This window comes from Gallinula chloropus (assembly GCF_964237585.1).
Source record: "Gallinula chloropus genome assembly, chromosome: 1".
NCBI classification, from domain to species: domain Eukaryota; kingdom Metazoa; phylum Chordata; class Aves; order Gruiformes; family Rallidae; genus Gallinula; species Gallinula chloropus.
Window position 1 is genome coordinate 62,442,416 of NC_140085.1, and position 13,787 is coordinate 62,456,202.

The window sequence follows — 13,787 nt, forward strand, 5'->3', positions numbered from 1 at the left end:
AATGAATCCAATCCCTTGTGTCTTTCAGAGCCTCACAGAACAAAAGCCAAGAGTGTCTACTCTGAGATATTGTATCTCATCCACCTACCGAAAGGTAAGGATTTCCATTATTAAAAATATGAAAAGGTGTGTTGTGGGCATGCTACAAGTAGAGCACAGAACACTGGAAGCCCTGAGACAGTAAGGAACTCTTGAAGTGGGAAGCTTCTGGAAAATTCAACAGAGTAACATAGACCTCACGCTGCAGAAAGGGACGAAACACCCAGCGTCATCTCTAAACCCAGATCTGATGACAGTATAAACCAGAGTGTGTGATCAAGATATACCAGCCAGATATAAAGGCATGCTTAAGTCCTCACAGTCCTGGTCCACAGAATGCTGAATTTATCCTCTGCCTACGTGACATACATAGTGCAAGTCAGGGATCTTTCTGTGGGGACAGAGCAAGCTGTTTGGGGGAGTCTTAAAAGGACTTAAGTACGGTAGCTGAAGTGTGTCCTTTTGTCGTCTGATTTAACAGGGCTTTTCACACTTCAGTTTGAGTTAACTTGACAGTGGACAAATGGAATATTAACGTACCTGCATTGGAATGATGTGGCAAACAGAAGGCTGCCCATTGTACTTATTTTTTTTTTTACCAGCCACAAAGATGATTAGAGGGCTGGAGTATCTCACCTCTGAAGAGAGCCTGAGGCAGCTAGGCTTGTTCAGCCTAGAGAAGAGAAGAGAAGGAAATGGAGGGATCTCATTGCAGCCTTCCAGTACCTGAAGGGAGCATACAAACAGAAGGGGAATCAGCTTTTTAAAAGGGTAGATAATGTCAGTACAAGGGGGAATGGACTAAAGCTAAAGGAGGGAAGGTTTAGATTAGATATTAGGGGAAGTTTTTTACAGAAAGAGTGGTGAGGTGCTGGAACAGGCTGTCCAGAGAGGTGGTGGATGCCCCATCCCTGGAGGTGCTCAAGGCCAGGTTGGATGGGGCCCTGGGCAACCTTGTGTAGATCCAGGCCTGGAGGTTGGTGGCCCTGCCTGTGGCAGGGGGGTTGGAGCTCTATGATCCTTGGGGTCCCTTCCAACCCAGACCATTCGATGATTCTATGATTAACTGCTGCTTTTACCTCTGAACTATTAACACGTTTTTTCATTTCGGATGCCAGTGTCACACCTATAAAAATGTCCAGGAAGGACAAATGAGTAGTGACAGGTATACATATAGACCTTTTATTCTGCCAAATTCATTCCAGCAGCAGTTGATTTCCAGAATCGATACTGACTGACAGCCAGTCATTCTAAATATCAGCATCCTCATGAATCAAATCTTATTCTGTACCACACTGAATCTACACAGACAGCATAAGAAGAGCAAAACCCTGAGAGCTTCAGTTAGGCACTTCTATGATTGATGTGGCTAAGTTCACTGTACGCACACATGTACTTGCTGAATAATTTGTCCTTAGCATGCTTTCCAATTTCCAGGGGAACGCAGAAGCCTTAACCAATCCATCTACGTGCTTGCAAGACTGATAATACAAGCCTTTTTACAAGAAAAGAGGTGTTTCCCCATCCTCAGCTAGACGAGTTATCAACAAGTTTCGAGCAAAGCAAGGACATTTCAAGCCTGTAAACACTTCACGCTAATCTCCAGCAATGATAATGAGATTCTGACCTTGAATTGGTGTCACCAGACAGCAGCCAGTGGCAGCAGACCCATTTGTTCTGAAAAAGCCATGTTTTCGTGTGATTTAGATGCTTGGGAATACCTGCTGTTCTTGGACTACCTACATCCAGGACACCACACTAGAGGTAGCAGTGGGATGCTACTTCCTGTTTTAAATCACTCAGCAATTCCCTCCAGTGCCCTAGGATCCTAAATTTGCTGGTTACCTTTCTGTGTGACTCCTCCAAAGACCATAGGAGTGCCCAGATGCAAGGTAACTGAGAATGCTCAGCACCTATGCCTGAACCCCAGCTGGATCTCAATTTCAGGTTGAATTTGGGCATTGCCAGTTCACGCATGGAATTCCTAGAGCCAAGGTCCTGCCAAAGAAAGGCCAGAACTAGCTCTTCAGCACACAATGTGCTGAGCCTGAGACAAACACAACCTATCTGACCTCAGGCTGATCTGAAATCCTGCTTCTCCTCTGGGCCTGCAACCAGTGATTCAAGCACCCTCCCATTGCTCTAACCTGGTCAGAAATGCAAGGCTGAAAACACCTCCTGGATTTTGGATACTGAGCTGTCCTAGTGGCTGTTAATCATCTTCCTGAGAGCCGAGGAGGTCAGGTCTCAGGGGCAGGTTTGACTCATCATTATTTCAAGATAACCCAATCTCCCAGGCAGTACTGTGAGTCTCTAACCGTGGACTTGAGCGTCCACTCAGGTGAGTTTAGACATCCAGGACCTTTACTGGTTCTAGTTGTCATGATTTTTTTGGTAAGGCAGCAGTGAAAGGGGCATCAAACCTAACCTGGAACAAAGCCCACTGTACACAAGGTCAGAATATATCCACTATTTTTTTTTTTTTCATTAGCACTTAGATATTTGTGGAGCAAGAACAGGTGGTTCCTTAACAACCCTCCGGAGCATCTTTAAGTTTCTCGTTTGTACTGAACATTTAAAAAGGAAGAAGAAGAAGAGGATTTAAAAAAAAAAAATTTAAAATGTCTGAAAATAGCGCAAAAGCAGTAAAGCAGTCACTGACTTTTCTGGAAATTACTCTAGTTCTTTAGTGAGTGAGAAGGGTTAAGCAAAAACGCTAGATTATTAGACATTTTCACCAAGCAATGAAAGTAAGCCCCGAGCTTATATTTAGCAATCCCTGGTCTTCAGCCAAAAAAAAGTAGCAATAGCTTCCATTTAAGTTTTGGTGCCAATTCTCTAGGTTAGATACTGAATTCTTTTTTGATAGTGTAGGCAGTACCAGTGAAATCAGTTCTTGTTATTCCATCTAAAAAAGGCAGTCACCGCACTGAGCCTAATTACTTGCATTCCCAGCTACCCAGGACATGTCAGGAGGACACTGGATGCGTTGAATAAGCAATTCATTCAGTGCTGGCAGTGAAAATGAGCGGCTTTTTAAAAGCCTGTGATTGACTACCTGGTTTTTGCAGCTCTCCAGCCATTCAAGAAGAAAACAGCGCCGTTATCTATTTTAAGCGCTGTGCCGTTTCAGACAATTGCAAACTATGTTAGCAAGCTGCAGTGCAGGCATTCTCAGAGGTTTCACACAATTACCAGAGGCCACGGAGCTTTGATAATTATTTTCACTTTTCACCTGCTTGGCCAGAGAAAGAGATTAATTTCGTGCTGTAACTGAACTCCCAAAGGGACCAGAAGCCTCCGACTGCACACACGGCAGCTCCTCCATACACTCCAGCGGGCTCTGGGGAGTAAGAACAGCCCTGCCACATAAATAATACGTGATTTACACCTGCAAGTCAGCCGGCAGCGTTAACACACTTAGAGGTAAATCCTGTGGTGGGATACCAGAGCAGACTTTTCATTTGCTCATTTGTACTGTTTCAACAGGCAGCTTAATGCAAAGAAAACCTTTGTGCTCAGTCAGGTGGCATATTTCCAAGCGAAGTACTTTCCAAGCCGTATCATTGCATGGTGGAACTTGTTGCTCCAGAACACTGAGGTGGCCAAAGGTGCAAGTGAGTCCAAAAAGGACATTGTGCAGGCTAAGTTCAGAGGTGGCTGCTCAACGTGATGGTCTAGATGCAACCACCTTCTCAGGAACCTCCCTAAAGTGCCGGACCCAGAAAGAATGATTATGAAGAAGGTAATTTGCAGTGTATTCTGATTTTACGCGCTTCCTGTAAGTGTTTGCTCCTGCCTGTTGTGGGGCACAGGGCACTGGGCATGGCAGACTTCTGGCTCAACCAAACATGGCCATCGCCCAAAATATATAGGAGGGCAACCAGGCTGGTGAAGGGGCTTATGAGGAACGGCTGAGGGAGCTGGGGATGTTTAGTCTTGAGAATAGGAGGCTGAGGGGAGACCTTCTCACCACCTACAGTTACCTGAAAGGAGGTTGTAGAGAGGTGGGCAATGGTCTCTTCAGCCAGGTGATAGGAGATAGGACAAGGGGAAATGCCACAAAGCTGTGCCAGGGCAGGGTCAGATTAGATGTCAGGAAAAAAACTTTCACTGAAAGAGTTGTCAGGGCCTGGAACAGGCTGCCCAGGGAGGGGGTTCAGTCACCATCCCTGGAGGTGTTTAAAAAAAGGATAGATGAGGTGCTCAGGGATATGATTTAGCATAGGACAGGAACAGTTGGACTTCATGATCTTAAAGGTCTTTTACAACCTTGTGATTCTGTGACACTCACCAGCACTAACTAGAAATACTGGGTGACACGGATGTTGTACAGTAACCTCCCTGCAGCTGTTACCTTTCCTGCAACCAATTGAATGTCTGTCTGTACACGGGGGACTATAATAAAAGGGATATTGAGTGTTAATAAAAGTTAATTACAGCCAGTAGGTCTGACCAGGCTAAGTGACTCCCTTCTTTGTCCTTCCTCTGGTTTCCTGGTATCATCTCCCCCACAGGGCACACGGCAGAGTTACATTTCAGACCAGGTAATGTTATCTCTGCTTCCAAGAGATATACTGTTTGTATTTTTTGTAAAAGAATATAAATAAGTGAGTTTAAGAATCTTTCTAGCACCGCTTAAATACAATCCAAAGGCTCTGGCAGAAAGTCTTATTCCCCGTTTGTTTCATATGAACTACAGCAGGCTTAAGCACCTGGTTGTTAAGTTGGTTTTTAAAAAAAAAAAAAAATTCACTTGGAAATTTGGCCGGCTGATGAGAAAGGATATTTCCCCTGACCTTTCCCATAGTGTACTGAAACCAGAAATGCAACAAGGGAAACACAAAGAGCAGGTGTCTAGAGGGTAGGCAGCCCTTCTGGGCTTGTAAACTAGATCTGCATCCAGTCACCTGCCCTGTAACCGATGAGCTGTTATAGTAAAATGCACCAAATTCCCAGCAGCTCCCTGGATGATTCGCCAGGCTTGTAGGGCACATCTTGGGCACCAGGCAAGGAGTACTCAGTTTTTATTTAAGGGAGACTCGTGGCTTCTATTGTATTGGCATTTTAAACCCTATTAGGCTAGGGTTCTAGTGGTGTTTTTATGGCATTGGTTGACCCCTGCCAAATCATCCACATTCATACATCAGAGAAAGGGGAAAATACTACTCTTGGCTTACAAACATCAGAGAAATGGAAACCTATTTAGAGAAATCTTTAAGACACCTTTTGTAATATAATATATCCCGCAAAACTTACAGGGTAACAATGTTACCCTGCTCTCTAGCCCTGACAGGATCATTACACATTGGTATTTCAGTTTATTCCACTTCCAAGAGCCTCCTCTCAGATCAGGGAGGAAATTTCATTAAATCACAGCTTTTATGTGCCAAGTGTAAGTATCATCTGGCTTCTGTTTTCCTTGAAGTGCACGGTAAGTATAACACTAAATTCTTACAAATATCAAGAGATTCGGGGCCTGTTCCTGTGAGGTGCTAAATGTCTTCATTCCTTTGCAGGTCAGATAAGCCCCTACCATCTATCAAACGTGATGCTGAAGCATTGCTTTCTTTTAGCATCCTTATTTTTAAAAATGTGGTTGAATGGGGCTCCAGGCACAGAGTCAGCTCTGCTCTGTTACTTACTGGCAGTTTATCTGGGTTGCAGATGCAGGTGGAGACACATCATATGGCCCTATGCAGAACCGGCTTGGCGCTGGTTTAGTACCCCAGGGACGGCACTGCACAAGCACACCTGTACTGCTCCACACTACTGTCTGGAAGCAACGCTTTTGGGTGGAAGCAGTCCAGCTAGTAAACACTACTGCACTGCTCTGCCAGGTTGCAGTCAGTCCCCTGAAGAACCGTGGAGCTGTCATTGCTCAGAACTCCAGGAACTAAAATATTGAAAAGCAATAGAGCTACTGCTGCATAAAAGACAACAGAACTAGGGCAGCTCCAAGCAGACTGACTAGTGGCCTTGGGTCAAAAAGGAAGTATTGAGGCAAGGAGGAAAGATTGCATGAGCAGCAGCTGCTCTGGCTACTAGTCCATACATGGTGGAAGGAAAGAGGCTGACAAGGTGACCACAGCGACAAGCTCTGCTGCCCTCCAAAAAGGTTTATTGGTCTGGGTGCAGCATTAGATGGCACCAGCTTGGGTTCAACATCCAGGCAACCCACTTCTGAAACCAAACCCTCCAGGTAATGTGTCATGTCATCACCAGAGCGTCTGTTGTACACAAGGTCAGTTGCTCTGAAGACTGCTGCACCAGGCTGCATCATGCAGGACAGATGCTTTCAGAAACCCAGTCTTAGGGCTCAGCCCCATCCTTATTATGCCCTGTTGTCTGGGTGAAAAGGGCTTCCCACCAAGCACGTGGGTTTCAGGTTTTGGTGGGTCACTACCTTTGCAAATGCTAAACGTGGCTAGCACTAGGCTTCAGATTCCACTCTGTGGGTCAAGGAGCAGAGCTGGCATTGACATCCCCTACATGCCTCAATAATTTCCTTAGTGCTGGCTCCCACTACATAAAGCAAGTGCATTGTGCTGTCCTGGCCATGTTCATGTCAGTTTAGAGCTAGTGGTAGCTGCAGCAGACGGTGACGGGCCAGGTACCCCACCTGCCGCCCTGGCTCTAGCCTACCATCCTCCCAGGTGGCAGGAACCGCTCAGGTGAAAAACCCTGTCTCGATATCTAAGAGCTTCCCGAGTCCTTCTGGCAGCAGAGATTTCCTGCATTGTTGCTTATTAAAGAGTGACTTTCTTTATCTGGTTGGTAGCCCTGTCTTTGGGAGCTGGCACCAGGCAGGCCAGTTTTGTTTAAGCATAACGCACACATCAAGGGAAGGACCAACCAAACACTTCAGGGAAGGATGACCAGTTGGAGAAATCGAAACACGTACTTTGACCAACACATACACTCTGATCATTTGCTTTGGGAAAAATTAAGAACCCCAGAACAGAATGCAACTATAACTCTCCACCTGAAGTTTCAAGTTTACTTCTGCTGAAGGAGAATCTTTCTGCATGTGGTGTTCTAAGGGAGTGCAGGTCAGCGGTGGGCGGGCAATGGTTTTGCACCTGCGTGAAGCATCAGTGAGTGGTACAGTAACAAAATAGGATGCTTGGGTATCTGCATTATAACAACGTGTGCAAGAAAATTGGAGAAGCTGTTAAAAAATGGAAGTCATTTGGGAGCATCAGAAAATGGCTTTTAGTGAGAAATGAAGGCTCTTACTCTGTTAAAAGTCTGTTAAAGTGAGCATGATGTGACCTGTTTATGGTTTTGGTACCTCCATGGGAGAAAGCACTACTTGAAAGGCCCTGAAATTTAGGGTAGAAAAGCATAACAGGAACCAATGACTTGAAACTGAAGCCAGACAAAATCCAATTAGAAATAAGGGAAAAAAAGAAAAGACAAAAAAAGAGACAAAGGGATAATATTTAAACAAATAGTAGCAGAAATGATGGACTCGCAGACTCTTGTCTTCAAGTTAATACCATGTGCTTCTCTGGAACAGAAACCTGAGCCAAGCAGAAGTCCTTAGGATCAATACAAGGGTAATGAAAGCAATGTAATGGCCTGTAACACACAGGAGGTCAGACCAGATGATTTAACGGTGCCTCCGGCTTCATAATCTAGGGACAATCATACAAGATTGAAGGGTAGAGGGAAGAGCAGTGAAATGAGTCAGAAGTAAGGCAGCCATTGCCAGACTGCTGTGCTACAAAATTAAGAACTATAGGGCCTCGTTTTGTCTTTCATGCCTGTCCACCTGTTAATTTTGTTCCTCTACCGGAGGATACTTTGTGGATGGATTTCATCACTAACTGTAAACGTTCTCACAGGTTTCTGTAGGTGGCACACTGCTAGGGTCATATTGGGACTTCTGTTAGAACATCAGTGATTGCCATTTCCAGGTAAAAGCCTGCTTTTCAAATTTGCATTTTCCACATTTGGTCTCAAGAGAAAATTTTAAATGGTTGAAGGAGGCCAGTTGTCCTGGGCTTGGACTGAAATCAGGGGGGAAATCATTCATCTGTAAGGAGTTCCTTGGCATTCTTTTCCACTGTGAATTCCAAAAGCCAGAGTTTCAGGTGGCAGGTCCTTGGAGGAAACCAGCCCTGCTGAACCACTCAGCACAAGGAGTAGTAGCAAACGATCACCGGAGAGCAGTTTTGAATATTTACAGCACCGAGCACATCCTTCCTTGAGTTGAACTACTGACAGCTTTATGGAACAACAAATCTTTTACTGTGGATTTTAGGAAGAAATATTTGTGTACCCGTATTTTCTTGATACTCCACAGACAAAAACCAAAGAACTCTGGGATTTAATGTGAATCGATGGAGGCTGCAGCTGCGTGGGAGATGTGTGGTCTCATGTCTGCATAGCATCCCACACTGAGAGGTCCTGATTCATATTGGGATGAGTCTAAACTAGCTAAGCAGAGGTACTTAAACATTTTTCACTAAAGGCAACCTGACAAGACAGTGTTTTCACACTGTGTCTCTCTCACAGAGAAACCCACAGAAAGATATCCAGTCTCTATCTTTTAGATCGAGGGCTGTCCAGGGTAGAGGTACTACACACTGTGCACGAAGACAGGGATTCAACCAACTAGCATGGGGGCCTTCTGGTGTCACCATGTATTATTTCAGTTTGTTTTAATAATTTAAAAATTGTTTTGCATGAAATACATGGAATCTTTGTTCACTTCTTTCTTTTTACTGAAAAGTTATTTACCTGAAGCCCTTGTAGAGAAGGTTTATGGTATGGGACATTAAGCAAACTGTATCCCACTCAGAGAAGAGTTATGAAATTATAACCCTACTCAGACCTGACCATTAATTTCAGGATGCAAAGAGCAATCTAATATCAGGATGCAATAATCACTGGGGGCATGATGCTACCTTTGTGAAGGCTTCAGCTTTGCATAACACTGGCAGCTGGAAGTGATAGAGATGTGTGGTTTAGTGAGCTACTTGCTGCCTCATGCAACCTTTGGAAAGTTACTTGAGATCAGGCTCATAAAAGGACTGAGGCACAACCATGCCTGCTGCTCAGCTCCCAGAAGGGATTTCTTGAACCAGCCAGAGCACCTACGTGCCCTATCCACCAGAAAAACAGTTGGCTGCCTCCTGTGAATCTCCAACCCTGAGCCCGGCTGCCCCTGAATTAGGCAATAGGAAACAGGAAAGATCCAAAGCTCTTCTATCAACTTGAAGCCTGAGGTTAAACACCGTCAGCGCCTTCCTTGACTTGGATCCAGGGAAATCACCTACTCTTTTCACAGATAAGACAGAGCCAAGGGACAAAGCAATGATTCTGACAGACCAGTTAAGCGGAGCACTCGGAAAATGGGAGACTCATTCAGTGCCTTCCTCTACTGGAATGATTTCCAACATGCCTATCTTAACTGTCATTTACCTAAGCCACCCTGCTGTGGTCTACTTGTGATCACTCTCTGTCCCTCCTGTCAGAGCTGGGGGTCTGTATCACAGTGAGTGCAAACTTCTGAAGCACAGGACCGCACAGCATGGTGAGAGAAGGGCCTTGCTGGGCCCAGGTCCCCCTCTCAGCCCTGCTTCTGTATTTCAGCTACGGCTACCGACACCAAACGTCCATAGGATCACCTCTAATGAAACCTCTTCTGGCTGTTCTTCAGTGTGAAACAGTCACAGCTCCTTCCCATGCTGGTGCCTAACACGCCTCTGCCCAAGGCTGCCTGAGGCCATTGAAGGGCGGGAACTTCCAAGCCGCCTCAGGGAGGAGACACCTGAGCCAGCAGCAGCTTGGGAGAGGATCCATTGGCAGCAGACACCAGGTGAGAGTGCTAGTGTCCACAGATTCCCTGATGGCTCAGTCATCGGGTGACTCAGGCTGTGTGGGGATCTGTCTCTTCCTTACTCACAGCTTTGGAACTGAACTTTCAAGTATCAGTCAAAACAGACAGAGAAATATAATTTTCCAGCATAACTGAGCTTTTAGGAAAAGGCAGCAGGGAAGAGGACAGAGGAACTACTAGGTCTGTGACCCACCACATTTTTTGCAATACAAGCAGTCAGGCAGGTTTAAAGGCACTCATGTCTTCAAAACTGTTTCCTATCCTGTGATGGAAAGTACTGCTGGATACACTGATACAATTTGGTTTTATCCATCTCCTCTACCAAAGGTACTGGCTTTCTGTCACAAAGAACTGGCACCTTCATTTCTAATCTTGTTTGAAGCACTGTATTTTCAAGTCTGGAAACAAATGGAAGGCAATTAATGTGAGTGCTTAAGTCTCAATAATTTTCACATTAAATAGGGGAAAAAAGTATATATGAGTCCATGTGTCATTCATACAATATCGTAAATAGTCAGACAGGTGATTTTGGTCCTGTAGCAAAAATATATAACAAAAATATTCAAGAATATTAATTATACTTAAATTTAGTAGTCAATTTGTTAACTGATTACTGCCATTTGCAGTACATCTGTTCATATAGCGATGTAAAATAATCTTGGAGCCTATCATGACAGATGTGTGCAGGGCTGCAACAACTAATCTTATCTGACAATCGGCGAGCGTCTTTCAGCAGCTACAGCCGGGAAAGGAAATGTAGCATCATAGTTTTGTTCTGATTAACTCACATCTTTAGCAGTTAAGGTTTGCATTTCACCATCAGAGGTGTGGTGGCTTATTTCACTAAACAAAGAATTGGCTTATTAAATGCATTACAGCACTGTGTATCTATCTAAAAGAAAAAAATAGCATTAACAAATTTAGTGTATTTTATGTGTTTATTATATATGTTATACATGTTAATTCTGAACATTCTTGTTCCCATATTACAGACTAGTAACAATTGTATCCAACTCACTGCCAGTACCTCCCACCAAAGGGGCTTCCCCCATCTAAGCACACCTAGTGCCCTCAGACTACATTAGTGCCCAGTGTCCCTTCACTGCCCACCTGGTGCTACGTCTCGTGTCTCCCACTTTAGCCTTATATACGCACCAGTACCAGAGCAGGCTCTAGCACCCCCCTTCAAACACAAGAGTGCCACCTCTGTCCCTCCGATTCTTTCCTTCTGCTACTCATCCACATGCCGGGTGCCACAACCCCTTCTGGGGATGAATTTCAGCTAGCAAACAGGCCAGAGACCTGACTCGCTTGTCTCAATTTCACAGACTGTGGGTTTTCCAGAACAGAGCTATTACATAATTTCAGGCAGCTTCCTTCAAGCAGTCAGCACTTCAGCTGCCAAGAATACTGTGCAGGGAAAACATCAGCAAAATAAGGCATCAAACTTGATTCAAATTACTTCTCCCTTGATGACTTGTAGAGAGCTTTAGAAGTAACGCAGTTTATATTCAGAGGCATCCTTAACCTAAAGGAAGGAGAGTCACAAGTGCTGAGTGTTGATTAAAGGCCCCAGGTCCCTTCCTGCAGCAAAACGATGGCGTTACCAGTCAGTAACACCTCAACTAGATGTCCCACATTGCCCGCGTGGTCTGCAGTCGACATCGACAAGCATCCGGACCCACTTCCCAGGTCTCATGCCAACCTAGAGATATTGTCTAATTGCTTATAAATGACCAGGTTTCTAATGCCAGAAGCAATCATGGTAATGATCAAACGACCTCCTGCATGCACATGCATAGCATTTCAGCGAGTGATACGAATATTAAGGTCCTGACCACCATTAAGCTCCAAACCAGAAAGTCTCTGTACTAGAGCTGCAAACTGAGTTAGACCTATTAAACTTGCACTGCATGTATTGCCTTATCCCAGACAGTGTTCATTGGCAATGGATACACAGCTGCCTGGGACAGATCTAAGACAAAGGTCTGGGGAAGTATTTTTGTAGCGTCATTTTTTAAGTCAGTGACTAAAGAAGCCAGATTGCAATTTCCTATCACTGGGGGGTGCAGCACAAAAGCAGGTTCTCAGCTGTCACACGCCCAACTTCTTTACCTCAGCCTAGACTTCATGCCTGGGCATGTCAGTTTGAGACGCCAGATCCTTGTTCAGATTTTCCATGACTCTGCATCTTCTGATTCCCATGAGCCTGTTTTCAGAGTCCCCGTGGGTGAGAGCAGTTGTAATAGTTTACTCATTAGAAACGCCTCTTTCTATGTGTAACCGCTATAGATGCAAATACATAGAGAGACATACTTTGTAATTATGGAATTACAAGGACCAAGGCTTTTATCTAAAGGTTTGTTAGGTTGGGGTTTTTTTTAATTAAAACAAGGTTTCTGGGAGTCTGTATTTCATTCTCTTGAACAAACTGCAGTGTACTGGCACTTGTAAAAAATTAGAGTAGGTTACAAGTGAATAAATCAAAGTTAATATGAGAGACTTAGTATCTATCAGTTTTCTACATCTCTATTGAAAAAAACTTACATTTTCTGTTCCTCGAAAATTAACAAATGAATATTTTTGTAAATTATTAGAACTGTGTAGTGGAGTTTTTCTTCTGGGACAACTCATTACTAACACATGAGCAATTTGAGAAGGAAATCCTCCTACGACAAAACAAGGCAGGAATAATGCAATAGCATGTCTGTCATTAGCATAACAAAAAAAAAATCTGAAGTACAAACTCAATTTAAAAAGCAAAATTAATTATACTGCACCGAGGAAGTTGCTCCAGAACGGGTCTTGAGCTTGGAGCAATCACTTTCAAGTCTGAAGTAGTTCTGCATAGCAGAAAGCTATGATTTTGGACAGTTTTTCTGTGGTATTTTCGTAACACCGTGTCCCCATAGTCAAAATAGGACAGACTCGAAAACTCAGCGCTGCACTTGTCCCCAGGCTGCCTGGATTTGATGGCGTTAACTTCGGGCAGGGCTCTGTTCCCGGTTCTTAGGCTGGCATGCGGTGAGGCTGCCGAGGGGAGGGAACGCCATAGGGCAGGCTGACACAGGGCTCGTGAGCGTTCTCGTCTCCAGCCCGCGCCCCAAAGGATCTGCCCGTCACCAGGTCAGTTTCAGGGGATCCCTGTGAAGAACCAGGACCTGTTGAGGGTGCCCCGGCCGGGCTGCCGTGCGGCGGGCTGCCTGCACGCCCCCCAGCCCGAGGGGAGCTGCCGGCAGCGCAGGCCCCGTACCGAGCAGAGGGGCAGCAGCACCCGCGCTGCGGGGACCCGCGGCAGCCACCCGCGGCCGGGGTTACCGCTCTCCAGTGGCGCCGCCACCCAACCCCAACCCAGTGGCGTTTAGCCGTGAGCCGGTGGCCGAGCGACAGAGGCTGCAGCCGCCTCATGCTTCCTCAGCCCTTCTTCCCCCCACAGCCCCCTCAGAGGTTTAAGGGCTGAGCCGAAAAGCACCAGGGAAGAGGGTCTGGTCTCCGCGCGGGCCGCCGCTTTCCCCTCAGCCAGGAGCTTGCCCCTCAGCCACAGGCGCGCCCCCATGGCGGGCCGGGGGGAGCCCCCTCCCCCGCCGGAGAACACACGCACGCACACCCCTCCTCACCTCCCCCAGCCCCACCTGCCCCACCGCCCGGCCCCGCTCGCCCTCGGGCGGCCCTTTCCCGCCTAGCAGCGTCCCGCCTGGCGCTGGCGGCCCGGCGGCGGGACAGGGGGGAGGGGGGGGGAGGGCCGCCGGCGACCGCGCGAAGAAAAGGAGCGAAGCGGCCCCGCGCGGGCGGGAGCTCCGTCCCGCGCCCCGCTGCCGCGCGCTGACTGCCCGCGCGCTGATTGGCCGATCGCTCGGCCGGGGCTCCCCGGCGGGCCGCGCCTGATTGGCCGGATTGT